Genomic DNA, 13,435 nt, shown 5'->3' on the forward strand with positions numbered 1-13,435 from the left:
GATGCGATTTGAAGTGTGCAAATTTTCCGAGCGGACAAAAAATGCAAATTCACCAGCAAAAAGTGTGAATTATACCGCAATGTGCACCCTATTATATGTGCGAATTACACAAATCAGGCAAATTCGGTCGTTTATTGGCTAAAAGTCAGAAAATCCCATCCTATTACATGTCACCCATTGTCTCTGGGCAATGACTTCATCACTGGTATATATATATATATATATATATATATATATATATATATATATATATATATATATATAGATTATTATATATGTCTAATGTCAGTGTGGCTCCGAAACACTGCCATCTGTTGGCAGCAAGTGAAACTACATCTACTAGCTGTGGAAGCACTTGCTTCGAGCGGGCTTACAAGTATATATATATGACACTCATTTAACCTCTCACCCCTCATGTGTTCTATTGCCTAATTATGGCCCTTATTCTGGTTCGGACGGTACGGCCCGCGTGCGGCCGTACCGCCGATGTTTTTATTCTGCACATGCGCAGAGGTCAATCTGCGCATGTGCAGCCCCCTTCGCCGCAGACGTATTTCGTCCGCCGCAAAGGGGGCGTATAGGGGCGTGAGGGGCTTCATACCCTCATTTCCCTATGTGTACGCCCCGCGTTTCATGGGCGTTCCCATGCAAACGCGGGGCGTATGCATGGTAATGAGGGTATGACGCAACTCATGGGGGCGGAAAGCTGACGTCGCCGGATGTCAGCTCTCAGCCCCCATACAAGCTAGCACACGGACGATTGTCCGTGTGGTCTCAGCTTGCGGGAGCTGCTGGGGCGTGCGGACCTGCCTTCGATGGTCGACGACCATCGAATGCAGGGGGCAGCTCCCACCATGGTGGAGGCGTACGCCTCCACCATTTTTATGCGGATCGCCAGCCGTCCGTGTACGGACGGCCGTGGCGATCCGTCTCGTGGGCGGGGATTGGTTTGTGCGGCCGGAGCCCCGTGTGCGGCTCTGGCCGCACCAACCAGAATAAGGGCCTATGTTAAACATAAGGTCACAACAGAACATTGGCTCTGTGACTGCAATGCATGTACTCAGGACAGTCACAAGCACACTATTACACTGAAATGAACAAGTAATTGCTCATTCTATGGGCTGACACATTTGAATCACATTTGCATTTTCCATAACGAGACCCAATGAGGTATAATGAACACCTTTGAGAAAGCCGTTATTTATAAATTGCACTTTAGCAGGTAGGAGCAAAAGTGTCAATAATCCAGTGACTGAGAACATCATTTAAATATAACCTGTAACCTTTCTGTTCCTTTATTAACATGTCAAGAGCCTGGGATGTGTCTGATGAAAGAGCCGTCTTTATGACGGATGACAGCCACACAATACACAGATGATGTTTTATCAGCAGCATCCTTAATTAGCATTAAGTAGTATAAAATGTGACGTTCACTTACAGTAGGAGTAATTAAAGAGAGGAAAAAAAAGAAATGTTCAAACAAACAGAACCGCGTCGTTGAACCTTCTAAAAAGCTTGATGTAAATGCAAAGTATATTAATTTAAGTTTGCAGCATTAAGCAAATGTCACCGTGTCAAGCTGCAATCTTTCTCACTTCTTCATTTACATGAGCTGGAAAACTCCAGGGCTAACTAACAGCATTGGAACTAATTACTGTACTTGAATTAACGCGACCCGCATACCATTCATAGCGATTATCAGCCAATAGCACGCCCCCGCCGCTACATACATTTCTGCAGGTTTAAACTTATTAATGGTCATTTCATTCATTCACACACACACCACTAATAATCACCACATGGTTATTAAAGAACATAATATAAAATGTTACAAATGCACATAGACGTTCTACACATTTCAATATAAACTGGTTCCCTACGTTCAGTAAAAAAATGTATTTGATAATAATTAACTGAAGTGAGGCTGTGCTTCGTTATGTCTTCGTTAGTGAATCAGACCGTATCATTTCCAGATGAAGCAAGGTGCATATTTCCATTTAGTATATAAAATGAAGAACTTGGTTACCGAGTAATTAAAGAGTTATGGACATGTGGGTACATATATACACCAGGGTGGATCAATAAGTACCTGTGTTTGAAGACAGGTGGCGTTGCTGAGTAAAGTTGGTATTACCATCTTTCAAACAACGGCCAACCAAATTTCAGATTGATTCATAGGTTACTTTATTTTTCCACCACGACAGTGCACCAGTTCCCTTATCTGGAATTGTTGCGGCCAAATTGCATGAATTGCGCTATAAATTGTTGCCGCATCCACTCGCCTGACTTGGCTCCCAGTGACTTCTCTCTGTTCCCTAACCTGAAAGCGTGGCTCGCTGGGAAAAAAAACAACAATTTACAGTATAATTCATGCAATTTGGCCACAACAATTCCGGATGAGAGAGCTGGTGTATTGTTGTGGTGGGAAAAAAAAAAAACTACTGTATGAATCTGAAATTTGGAATGGCGTTGTTTGAAAGATGGTAGTACACAATAGTAATAACAGCGTTCCTCAGTAACGCCATCTGTATTGAAATACAAACGTGTTCACACGTCTTCTTCAGGAGCTGTCCAGCTCTTGAAGAAGACGTGTGAACGCAATGAAACGCGTTGAGCTCCAAAGCCACATTTGCAACCTCATATAGCATTTGATTGTACCCCAACCTGATTGCAGCTTATACCGGACCAGTTTATTCCAACCTCCAGGATCCTACAAGCCTCAGACATACTGCAGCCAAACAATGTATTCACATACCAAACAGACTGCCTCTCTATTCTGCCTCTGAGCAAATCAGGATCCCACTGGACAATTTTCCGGGACAATCCCTATCTATACAGATCTGTAAGGAACTCAAACCCTTTTGCTGCCTCTCACTCGAGTAACTATAAGAAACCACAATGCAATGAACTGTTGCAATTTTTATTTAATGGAGCATTTATTCTATCAATGATTGGTCACCCAATAATAACAGTGATCAGCAATTGCACACCCCCCCCCCTCTTTTTTATTAATGAGAATTCTCTATTAAATTGTTTTTATGATATATGTATTGTATTAATACAATTATGCTATTAATCTTTTCATGTGGTAGTGTGTCTTATTCAGTCAAACCTAGCGCTGTATAACCTTTTTTGCTATCTATATATTCCCTGAGGAGATTTACACACTCCCTATACAGCAGCTATAGCTATACTTGTGGTTCCTACCTTTCCATACCCTCCAACTGTACCTTTTTGGCAGTACTGTTTTTTTATGGCCTGTACCTTTTTTTGGGTCTCCAACTGCCCATTGTAAGTATAGGAAATGGGCAGTTGAAGTGGCCACGCACCCTTCCCGAATTTGTACCGGTTTTCGCCCATCAGATGTTAGAAGGTATGCGTATGCTGAAGCAGAAGCCTATGACCAAATCATAAACGAAACGGCCAGCTTAAGGGTAGATGTAATAAACCTTCCAGTGAGAAAAAGTGAAGGTTCCCATAGCAACCATTCAACTTATATCATTTATCTAGAAAAATCGAAAAATTTATGAAGATGACTGGTTTCTATTGGCAACATCTCCTAAATCTCAGGAAAATTTGCTACATATCCCTTTATGTGACAACAGACTCGGTTCCTGTATGGTCAAAAATACCTTTGTGTGTGTAGCCAGTATTAGGGCCAGATGCACTCAGCTTCAAAAGTGATAAAATGGAGAGTGGTAAACAGCCAGCCAATCAGCTCCTGCCTGACTATTTTCAAACACATTCTGTGACATGGTAGGTAGGAGCTGATTGGCTGGTTGTTTATCACTCTCCATTTTATCACTTTTAAAGCTTAGTACATCACTATTAGATAAATATAAGTTAATATAGAGGAACATATCCTTCAATGGTGTCAGAGATCAAAGCAACAACTTATTTTGGTACTTGTTTCCTAGAACGGCCACAACGATTTAGATCGTTGTGGTCGTAAGATAAAAAATCGGATCGGTCGCATCGCATGCGATTTGGTCGCATACGATGCGACCGATCCGATCTGCCGATTTTTCACCCGATTTTTTTTTTTTTTACACCAGATTTGTTTAAATTGCCCCCCCAAATGTTAATAAGTGTGCTAGACCCCACGATAGACGTGAACCCGAAGCGTGGCGAGCGCAGCGAGCCCGCGAGGGGCGGCGGTGCGCGTCCTCCGACCTTTTCATTCCCCTACTATCCACTAGGGCGTGGAGTGAGAATATAATAGTGTGGCGAGCGCAGCGAGCCACCGAGCCCGAAGCGTGGCGAGCGCAGCGAGCCCCGCGAGGGGACGCGTCTAACTTCACAGGTATACGCGTCCCCTCGCGGGGCTCGCTGCGCTCGCCACGCTTCGGGCTCGGTGGCTCGCTGCGCTCGCCACACTATTATATTCTCACTCCACGCCCTAGTGGATAGTAGGGAAATGAAAAGGTCGGAGGACGCGCACCGCCGCCCCTCGCGGGCTCGCTGCGCTCGCCACGCTTCGGGTTCACGTCTATCGTGGGGTCATGGCGGGCACATAAAAAATGTGAAATGGGTCATATTGGCCCATTTCACCTTTTTTATCATTTTTCCCTATGTGAGATGGACTTAATCAAGTCCATCTCATCTTGTGCCATTATAATGGCACAAGACCGACCGATTTCAATGTTAAAAGATTTTTTAACATTGAAGTCTATGGAAAAATCGGGTCAATCGGTCGGTCGCATCGCGGCCGATTTTAATTGGTCGCGACCGACCGATTGACCCGATTTCTGTCAATCAAATGGAAAAAATTGTAAAAAATCGGCCACATCGTGAGGATCGTGTCCCTTAATTAAGAGCCACGATCACTCACGATTGTGGCCGTTCTAGGAAACAAGTACCCTTATTTTAAATTTGAGCTAAAAAAAAATCTAGGTATATAATATATGCATAAAATATGTAAATAAAGCAATGAAACGTGCTAGAAAAATAAAAAGCATGAAAGCTAATGACTACACCACTGATGCTCTATGCTGATATTTTAAGAACAATCTCTAGATAAACAGGTATCAATCAAAAGTTAATAGCATCACCTGATACACATAATTATAGCTACTTAACATCAATTGTGGGTATAACGTTATACTCATCTTGCATAAATTATTGGAAACTACATTTCTGAAAGATAGCAATACAATGAGCACTACTTATAATACACTGACATAAAACATTCATGGTAGTTATTAAAATTAATTTGCTACAGTATATTGATTTACCAAGATAATTAGTACAAATTTGAAGGAACTCGTTATAATGGGCATACATGTCACAAAACACAGAGCATAGTACAAAATGTAGTAAAGAAAGTGTTATTTGAGTTATGGAAAATGTATTTCGAAAAAATTTAATTTCTCTAAATGGTTTCAGAATCAAAGCGTGTTCAACAGTATTAATAAACTATGATTATTTTGTAACATATTAATGAGAATATAGCAACATTCACACATTTTATGATTTTATAAATGGACTAAACTCAAAAAAATATATATTTGAAAATATCTAAATGGATGAACTTGGAGGAGGCAGCTGGTACCTGGGCCAGGCAGCGAGGATCCGGGCAGCTCTGCAGCGGGGTCCCTGCAGCGGTTGGGAACTAGCAGCGCTACTAGTTCCCATCCACCGCAGGGACTCCGCCGCTGACTGCCCAGCCGCTGTAGGGACCCCCTGCCCGTCCCGCTGCCTGCCACCCACCAGTGGTTAATCTGGCACTGATCACACTACAGTGCTGGGAATTTAGCAGGTCTTAGTCCCAAGGAGCAGGGTCGGGAACTTGGATTTTTGTGCTAGTGTGAACGAATGATAAATGATAAATGTCATTTTTCAAACATAGGGCCTGATTTAATTTTGGAAGTACAGCAAAAAAACAATGCAGCTCATAAGTATCAGAAATTTGGAATGTCTGGTGTCAGTCTCGATATGGCCTCTGTCGGGATGGGGATAGTAGTGTTTTATGATTATGCTGTCTGTTCCTTGCCCACAAGTAGTTTGTCAACAATTTGTCTGTTGACAAAACATATCTCTTCATAACTGACCACCACCTCAGAAATGATGTAAGTCATGTTGACTGCAAATACACAAGGCCTGCCCTCCTAAAGGTGTAGCCTTACACTCTTCACATTTACTAGAATATTTTATACCACAAGATTAACTAAAAGTTGAGCATTTTGGCCCAGAATTCGCTACATGACAGTGGATAGGCCATTCTTCATGTAGGAACACACACAGTATGTCCCAACTGAATGACACATAGGGGGTTATTCTAGTTCATTCTTTCTGACAAAATCCTTCTTAGATGGACAAAACCATGTGCACTGCGGGTGGGGCAGTTGTAACTTGTGCAGAGAGAATTAGATTTGGGTGGGGTTTTACTTCAAAGTGAGATCTATATTGCAGTGTAAAATAAAGCAGTCAGTATTTTCCCTGCACAGAAACAAAATAACTCACCCAAATCTAATTCTATCTGCACATGTTACATCTGCCCCCCTGCAGTGCACATGGTTTTGTCCATCTAAGAAGGATTTTGTCAGAAAGAATGAACTAGAATAAACCCCATTGTGCTTCGTCGTTCTGAACGATTCGAAGTCTTGAACGATGAAACGCATTGGAAATTCCTAGCCTCCTGCCTCATCAAAGATCAGCACTCTTTCCTTTTGTCCTTATTTATTTTATCTTTTGTTTTTAAAGAAAGTTTCACTGAATTAATAAATTAATTTACTTTTTTTATATCTCTTAAACACCAGCATTTATTTTATTTCTCTTAAACCTAGTGCATATGGGCACAATTTATAAATGATTATGAGTGAAGCAATTAGTCGCCGCATCTTCATCCATTGCATGCATTTTTAACCTAAGTAACTTACCATTACTTTTTATTTGAAGATTGGCTGACACCCTCTAAAAAATTAAGGAAATATTGCTTAGTATTATAATTCACCAAAGACACACAAGTGGCGCCGCTCATCTATTCTCTACAGTGATACTGAAGTATTAAAAAAGGGTTGGATACATAATGCGGTCAGTGCTTTCCTTTTCTTATATTGAATTACTCATTTGTCCTGAGGTTAAAATACTTAACAAAGGAGATGTAAGAGGACCCTGATTACGGTACTGTTAGCCAAGGCAACCAAATACTAATTAAGATAAACTATTAAAAGATATACATATTCCAGAGAGACGCAGTTATTCCCTGATGAATTCCACATATAATGAGGATGAAACACACTGAGATTGATTGTAAGGACTGTAATACTTGACCTCTCAATTGCCATTACTATAAGCATCTATTATTAGATTTCAGCATTAGTTGTTGGTCAGAGGACTAAAAAAAAACCCAATGTGGCTGATTCCCTGGAACAGTGATGGCTAACCTTGACACACCAGCTGTTGTTGAACTACACATTCCAGCATGCCCTGCTACAGTTTTGCTGGTACTTGTGTAGTTTCACGGCGCCAGTATCTGAGTCCCCTTGCGGGGCTCGCTTCGCTCGCCCACGCTGCGGGCTCGGTAGCTCGCTACGCTCGCCACGCTATTTAAAATCATCTCCATGCCAACATGGATAGTGGAGGTATGAACTATCCATGTTGGCATGGAGTTAAGTTACTTTTTTTAACATAGTTTGTGGCGAGCGTAGAACCCGGCGCCGTGAAACTACACAATTACCGTTCTGCTATTTGGCCATGACAAAACTGAAGCAGGGCATGCTGGGATGTGTAATTAAAAAACAGCTGGAGTGTCAAGGTTAGCCATCACTGCCCTAGTACGTTAGGAATTCTATTCACATGCATAATTTTGGTGCGCAGGCATTTCAATTCCACTTTAACTGACTGGTCATGTGTTCTGTGATACCCTTCTGCACTATGAGAAATGACACATATTATTGAATTCCATACTCTGAAGCCAAATCTAGAATACAGCTTTTGCAAGATGTCATGCAAGAGATGCCCCAAGTGGTATTTGAGCTTGAATGTGACAGGATTTGCAGAAAGTCGCAGAAGTAATCCCAATTAAAAGATGCACATTTAGACCATGCAATGTGCATCACTGACTCAAGCATTCTCTTAAGGGAATGTCATGGAAGTTCATAATAGATTGTGTAAGGCAGGGGTGACCATACCTGTCCTCAAGATCTACCAACAGTTCATGGTTTCTAGACAGCCTGTGGATCTATAGTAGGAATGAATGCAGCATGTATGACAATGTGACAGTTAGTAATGCCTACAGCTGTGCGCCAGCTAGGTGATCTGGGAAATGTGACAGTTAGTAATGCCTACAGCTGTGCACCAGCTAGGTGATCTGGGAAATGTGACAGTTAGTAACGCCTACAGCTGTGCACCAGCTAGGTGATCTGGGAAATGTGACAGTTAGTAATGTCTACAGCTGTGCACCAGCTAGGAGATCTGGGAAATGTGACAGTTAGTAATGACTACAGTTGTACACCAGCTAGGTAATCTGGGAAATGTGACAGTTAGTAATGCCTACAGCTGTGCACCAGCTAGGTGATCTGGGTAATGTGACAGTTAGTAATGACTACAGCTGTGCACCAGCTAGGTGATCTGGGAAATGTGACAGTTAGTAATGACTACAGCTGTGCACCAGCTAAGTGATCTGGGAAATGTGTATCATTGGTACATCTCAAGGAGCAATTTGGCCACCCCTGGTATAAGGGATTTCCTTGTATCACTTGAGTAGTCGTATCACTATCATCTGCGGTGATTAGAATTGCAGCTCAGCAATTCACTAAAGGACCACTGATGGCTTAGATTTGATAAACCAGCTCAGCAAAAATGGCATTATTCCTATAAACAAGTAACAAGTATATGAGAAATACATCACCGCTTAATTAAAAAATAAAACCAGGGACCTAATTCTCCCACTGATCATTCCTCCTCTGACAGCCTAGCTTATGTGTGCATTGCTGATCGATTATATTCATGTATAAAATATACGTCTGAACTCTACAGCACCATTGATCTGCATAATCTATGCGACAAACTACGAAATGAATGTAGTTGAAATGGATCGCACAATCTATACGTTACCAGTCAGTAAGCACATCTGTAACGTACAGCTGCAACCAAACAGAGCTTGTTTAGCTTGATGTCAGATCACCGCACAGTAGATGCCTGGATTACAGCGGCCACAGAACAATCAATCAAATTTAAGGGGACTTTTTGCATGTCAAATTTTGATCTCATCAATTTATTGAACCATTAGGATAATACTGTGTAAATTACAATCTGTGTTGAGTACAAAATAATAACAGGGTGGGGGGTGATAAGATTTAAGATTGCATTTAATATTACCCAGAATGCTTAGTGTAGACAGGCCTGATTGAATGGAAGCTTAGATTCTAATCTGATTTATTACACAAACCAAATGTAACCATGTGGAAAGGGATGCTACCAAGTCTAAAAATGACAACAAAAACAAGTACATAGAAATATACTCATAACTGCATAATAGTAAAATAAAAAAAAATTGTAGGCTGCATATTAATTTAAAAGAAAAATAAATACAGGGCATAACAGAAGAAGGATGTGGACAGGAGCATGTTCCTGTCAGTGTTCAGAATCAGAATCCGCTTTATTGGCCAGGTATACCTGTGTAAACTAGGAATTAGATTTGAATTGCTGTGCAACAGCCATTTGATTTACAGATACAGTACAGATATACATAACACATACAGGTATACACTAGATGTACCCTGGGGAGGGTGATGGACATGTACAGGGGAGACACAGGGAACATATATTTTCTGAGGCACACAGCACCTAGGCAGCCATCAGCGGCGCCACAAGTAAACAGTACAGATAAGGACACGACAGGGGAGACACCGGGGAACATAAAAGTTGGCTTAGCAACACAGATCCTAGGCAGCCGTCAATGGCGCCATCTTGATCGTTGCTACTCACAGAGCAGCAGTGGAGGGGCTCAAACAGGCCATCTCCACCTTCAGCTCCAGTGTTGTGTATTTCATGCCTGTGTATAGAGGACAGAATGCATGGTGTGACATACTGTAGAAATCAACTGACATCCAGATTCCCAGCAGTAATGTCTGGAATTATCATATTCATTTGAAAATGAAAAACAGACACTGCCTAAAAAAATGAGTTGTAGACGTAAAACTTACAATCGGCTGTCCGCATGGGCATCAGATCAAAACAGCACAAATTCATGAATAAGTTTCCTGCACTGTGGTCTGACCCACCATTTTCTTTGCTACACATTGCTCAGCTTAACCTGTACCCTGCCTGGACAACCACCCACCTATATGGTATTCAGATCATTGTGTTATTTTTTTTAATACAGTACTGTAAAAAAAATGAACTTCTGGAGTGATGACGGTACGCATTCTAAAAATGGGAAAGTATAGTGTTAAACTCGCACTTTTTTAGAACTCGAAAATGAAATAGGCTGCAAGACCATGGAAATTCACATGTAACTTGCATCTCCACTATTCACAGGGGGCAAACTCGCATCCAGATGTTTCCCGATGGAAAACATACAACTTGCACAACGCCATAGGGTACGAGTTGTTAATTCTCACTGAGTTACTGAAAAAAAGTTGCAAAAAAATAGACCAGTTTCATATAGGCGAGTTTGATTGAACCATGCCCAGATCAGCAAGATGAACCCGCATCGAACTTTTGGAACTGGCGCTGATTCTAAAAATCTAAAAATATAGGGAACAGTACATATCACACGTATTTTAGAACCAAATATATGAAGAAAAACCAAAACAACAGTGAACATCGATGTGACTATTATTATCACAAACTTTGTATTTGTAAAGTAAAATACAAATTTTTTAGGCGTATACGTATTTTCAGGATTTACTATCCTGAAAATACGTAAATTCGTATTCGTATTCATGGCACATTCGTATTTGTAAATACAAATACGAATGGATACGCCATCAATAGAATACGAAAAGAATGGTGATTCCTAATTTACTAAGCGGCCGTATTGAAAATATGGCCGCTAATTAGCGGTAAACGGCCGCTAATTGCCGGTCAAATACGCCAGGAAAATATGCTTAATTTTCCTGGCGTATTTGGTATTTCTTCAGGAACGGACCACTGACGGATGGACGAACGGAGGGCTACCTACGGGATCAAGAAAGTTAAGTATCAGTATGAGTGGGCTCTGTGTGAAATAAAGCTTTATTTTTCTGGTGTATCTGTGATTTTATTTAACTATTGGCTTCTAGTCCCAGGAAGCCCATTAATGGGCCGCATGCTGGGACTTGTGGTTCTCCAAGCCCCAGTATGCGTTCCAGGCTTGCTGAGACTCATAATTCCACAGCAAAACCCAATGGTTTTTTTATTTTTCTACACATCACAATCAGCTTGATACCCACAGCCCAGGGTTCAGCATGGGCAGGTAAGTTCTGGAAGGGGGGGGAGTCTCCCCCCGGCTGTGGCATTACCCTGCTGGCTGGTGGGCCTGGTGCTGATTCTTAAAATATGGGGGACCCCTAGTAATTTTTTCCCCCACATTTTGAGAACCAGGACCGGCCCTTGGGCCTGTTGCTGGTTGAAAAAAAAATAAGGGAACCCCTATTAAAATTTTTCCTGGATATTTTACAACCAGGACTGGCTCTGTGAGCCTGGGGCTGGTTACGGCCATGGGGGGGTGGAACCCACTCAGTTTTTTTATTATTATTTATTAATTGTTTTACACACTGAAACCGATACGAATATGTATTTTAAAATACGAATTTGTATTTAAAAATACAAATTTGTGTCGGCTAAAATATGAAACCATATGCCATCGGAAAATACGAATAAGTCAAATATGACTGATTAGTGAATTTCCTCCTGAATACGAATTTGCATACGGCTAAAACAGTCGTATGCATTCGTATTAATTGGTATTAAGAATACGAAAATTGGTATTCGTATTCTTAGTAAATTTCCCCCAATAGATGCATTATACTTAACACGTATCAGTGACTCTTGTTTAGCAAGTATAGTAGCTCTTACTAACTGCTTTGGGGCTCATCTACATTTGGATATAAGTCATTTTAAAAGATTCGGCAGTTGCGGGGGTCCTGTTGGTGCGGGACCGATGGTGGTGTAATGGGGGAGGTATCGGTGCGTGGGTCCTGCGGGTGGGTGCAGTGGTGGTCCGGCTGGGTGCAGGTGTACTGCAGGTTGAGGAGGTCTGGATGCGTTGGTGTCGCAGGTGGTGGAGGGTGTCTGGTGGTGCTATGGGAGGGGTGGGTGAAGGTGTGGTGTGGGTGGTGAAGTTACAGTTGTGGGGGTGCTGTGTCTGGGGGGGCAGGGTATCGTGTGTCTGGGGTAGGTGAGGGCCGGTTGCGGGGGTACTCCGGGTGGGTGAGGGTCTGGTGATCCGCATGTGGGCATACTGCGTGTGCAGTGGGTGCGGGTGGAGGGTGACATGGGTGGGTGCAGTGGTACTGTGGGTTTTGGAGGAGCAGGTGTGTGCAGGAGTGGTGTGGGTGGGGGAGTGGCGGATGCAAGGGTACTGCAATTGTCTTTGGCTCAGGTGCTGGGTGGGCGCAGGTGGGGGAGAGAAATGTGCAAGTGTGCTGCTGGGGGAGGGGTGTGTGCGGTGCTGCTGGGGGTGCGGGAGGCTGCTAATGTCGGCTGCAGCACTGAAGTGACACGGGGCACATGGTGGTGTGGCGGGGGAGGTATGGGTGCGTGGGTACTGCAGGAGAGTGATGGGCGGGTGTGGTGTTGGTCCGGCTGGGTGCAGGAGTCTGCGGGTTGAGGAGGTCTGGGTCTCCGGTGGTGCTATTTGTGTGTGGGAGGGGTGGGTGCGGGTGTGGAGTTGCAGTTGTGGTGGTGCTGTGGCTAGGGGAAGGTGCAGGGGGTCCTGTGGGTGAGGCTGGTGCAGTTGTGTTGCGGGTGCGTGAGGGCTGGTTGCGGGGATAGTGCGGGTGGGTGAGGGTCTCTCCTCCTGAGAATCCATTGGTGAAGGCACCAGGAAGTTGTATAAAGATTGCGAGTGTGCTGCCCGTCTGGACTGTATGTATATATATATAAATGTTCCACCGGCGGCACTCCCAAATAATGGACACACGATCAAAAGCATAGCTTTGCAACGTTTCGATGTCTCTTTATTCACATCGTCATCAGACAGATACACAGTGTATCTGCCTGATGACGATGTGAATAAAGAGACATCGAAACGTTGCAAAGCTATGCTTTTGATCGTGTGTCCATTATTTGGGAGTGCCGCCGGTGGAACATTTGTATGCTGGATGTCCTGATGGGATCTCTAGGTCGGAAGGCACCCTTTTATTGCACTTAACGGAGTGCTGTCCTCAAGATCCACTATAAATATATATATATATATATATAATATATATATATATATTTACAGTTTCTTATATAGCGCATATATAGCGTATATATGGTAGAAAAAAACAATACCCAGCGCAAAAGT

At 42.7% G+C, this 13,435-nt stretch overlaps 1 protein-coding gene across 2 annotated transcripts in view; it reads right to left on the minus strand.

Annotated features, from left to right (window-relative positions):
- BEND4 (BEN domain containing 4) overlaps positions 1–13,435 on the minus strand; it is a 78,310-nt gene that overhangs the window by 22,790 nt on the left and 42,085 nt on the right. The window lies entirely within an intron of this gene.

The sequence above is a fragment of the Crinia signifera genome, chromosome 1, assembly GCF_055691185.1.
Source record: "Crinia signifera chromosome 1, ASM5569118v1, whole genome shotgun sequence".
Classification (NCBI taxonomy): domain Eukaryota; kingdom Metazoa; phylum Chordata; class Amphibia; order Anura; family Myobatrachidae; genus Crinia; species Crinia signifera.